The sequence below is a fragment of the Dendroctonus ponderosae genome, unplaced genomic scaffold (assembly GCF_020466585.1).
Source record: "Dendroctonus ponderosae isolate FM_Combo_2020 unplaced genomic scaffold, Dpon_F_20191213v2 Dpon_F_20191213_1, whole genome shotgun sequence".
NCBI lineage: Eukaryota > Metazoa > Arthropoda > Insecta > Coleoptera > Curculionidae > Dendroctonus > Dendroctonus ponderosae.
The window spans coordinates 32,219,128-32,221,609 of record NW_026017110.1 but is presented as its reverse complement, the minus strand read 5'-3'; the positions used below and the strand labels follow the sequence as shown (position 1 = coordinate 32,221,609).

General features: G+C 33.8%; 1 protein-coding gene across 3 annotated transcripts in view; it reads left to right on the top strand.

Moving 5' to 3' along the window:
• Nucleotides 1–857: 857 nt before the first annotated feature.
• LOC109534691 (furin-like protease 2) overlaps nucleotides 858–2,482 on the top strand; it is a 904,557-nt gene continuing 902,932 nt past the window's right edge. For all 3 annotated transcript variants that reach the window (XM_048670198.1, XM_048670177.1, XM_048670187.1), the window contains exon 1: nucleotides 858–1,119. The gene's annotated coding sequence lies outside the window, so the exon portion shown is untranslated. The remainder of the gene's footprint in view (nucleotides 1,120–2,482) is intronic.

The window sequence follows — 2,482 nt, the reverse complement described above, 5'->3', positions numbered from 1 at the left end:
GAATGTTTTTTTGTGTGTTTTGAGCATTGGAGAACCTCAAATCGGTCATAAAATGGGACAAAACTTTAGGATACTACCTAATTTCAAGCGATGTTGATAATTTATGTTAAACTTTAAAATTATTGGTTTGGTGAAAATTACAATGCTGCCGAATCGATTGTAGATTTATCGGAAAGTTTTTAATGTCACATGATGTTGCTTGATCCGTTTGTCATGTACTTATCCATGACTTGTTCGTTGACGGTATGTTTGTGCTTTTCAAATAAACCATTGATCCATAAAGAATAATCAGCGAAAGCGAGACAGCATTGAGATAAATTAATACAGCTTTGAGAGTTTATGGCGGGTATGGCAACAGCGCTCGACCGACGATTGATGACGTGCTACCAAAGTTATAGCATATAGACTATATGTCAATAATAATTAGTTGACACCTAAATTTCACCAACTTGGAATATCAAAAAAATCACCCGTGAACAATGACGTAAGTATGTGAACAATTATTTACCCTGTTGCATGTATCGGATGTTCAACTAATGCGGCAAAATCAAAAAGAGACGTCGAGGACTAAAAAAGATGTTCGTCTTTAAAGAACCAGCTAGCTTTTCAGACATCGCATCAATATTAAAACCTGTGGAAAATGAGAGTACCAGGTTAATTCATTCTAATTTACATTTGAATTAATTAGATATTCCCATTTGGATAGAACACATTTCTGTTTGAAGAAAAATGCAAAAGCATTATTTCCGCTAGATTCTCTTCCTCTAAGTCTACAGCAGGACCAATAGCTAGCCATCTATCGGTACGTTTCTTTAATCCACTACATGGAGGTATTGTCTTCGGAATAATCAGACATTCTATCATTTCACTAAAGGTTTAGTCTGTCGTGGTCGGTCGTGTGCTTCGATTGGACGTGCGAGTTAAATACCGTTTCTATCGGCAGTGTTTTCGTAATATATTTGTTACTTTTTTGTGTTGTATGGCGCTGTGATAACTAATCGTATGGTGGATGTGCTTTATAGTGCTTGTGAATTAGAAAGTGCTGCTTTATGCAAAGTGGATATTATTTACATCTAAGGATCTAGGATACATTTCAAATTCTCCATAGTCAAGTGAATGGTATGTATTAGATGTAAATACTGTAAATGTTAACAACTCAATGTTAAAAAATACTTTTTAGTTTCAAAATGTTGTTGTACCCCGTTCATCAGTATGTTATGTGCCTAAGCGCCACGTAACTGATTAGAATTCAATTTTTACATCAAACGTATTTTTCAACCACAAAACCTTACCATGCACTGATTGTTTCAATCAACATTTGTCATACAACTGGTAATCTCCGATTATGTTCATAAAACAGAAACTATACTGTTTCGTTCAAGTCAGAAAGGAAAGTTGCGCGCTTAATACAAGGACAGGAAATACATGTTGCGATTTAATAACATTCCGTTGTTTCAATATTGCAAATATTGATTAGAACTGTATTAATATACCTATAATAAACAGAAACATATTTGTACAAGTTTGAATTTTTCAAATCGTGCTACAGCGTTATTTTCAAACTAGTATCTACTAACAAGCCACGTAGGTTCAGAAGGGACGAGATCAGTAAAAATAAAAAAAATAAGCAAAATTTATTGTAACGTTTAAATTTTGTGCAAAAATCGGCTGAAAACTATTGCGACTGATGTTGAAACAGTTATCAAAACAAAATACTATAAATATATTGAGGTCAGAAACGATTAGGAAAATTGCCGTCCGCTTATAAGAAGAATTACTTGCTAAGTCCAATATCGTGCTGGATTGCAGGAACACTTCTTAGCTGAGTCTTCAGTTACTCGTTCTGAACTGCCCCTACTTGCCAGTTTACTAACATTTCAATAAAACCAACCTGAAAACCCATTCATCATGGCAAGACAGTTTCTATAGTCATATGATTTCGAAATTTCATTTAAATCAACAATTACAGATTGTCACTGCAGGGCAGATAAGAATAGTTTACCAAATTTAATTAATATTTACATTATTGGGGATAATCGTGAACCTTGAACTCTCCGTTATAGTTTCCAAATATTGGGCATAAATAAATTAACACACACCTACATTGTATTCTGTCACCTTTCTTTACGTTATTTGTTTATTTCTATGGATCAGTAATGATCTACCCTCATTGAATACTAAACATTTCTTGCTTCATCGATGTAGAACAACCTGTTACTATTCTGTCGTTTCAATATTTCGATTAGGTATAGTGTGTGCAAATTTTGCTGCTGCGTCCACCTGACGATCATCAGGAGTTATTTTTTTTATTATCAGACGTTTTAGCTATGTCCGAATTTCCGAGAAACACATGGGAGATTTTCTTATATAGAAGGATTAGTTTATTATAGGGCTCGGAATTTTTAAAAATCTGATATTCGAATATTCGTTTAGTGGTTTATTCGAATAGTAAAATTATTCGAATACTCGAATATCTAACGAA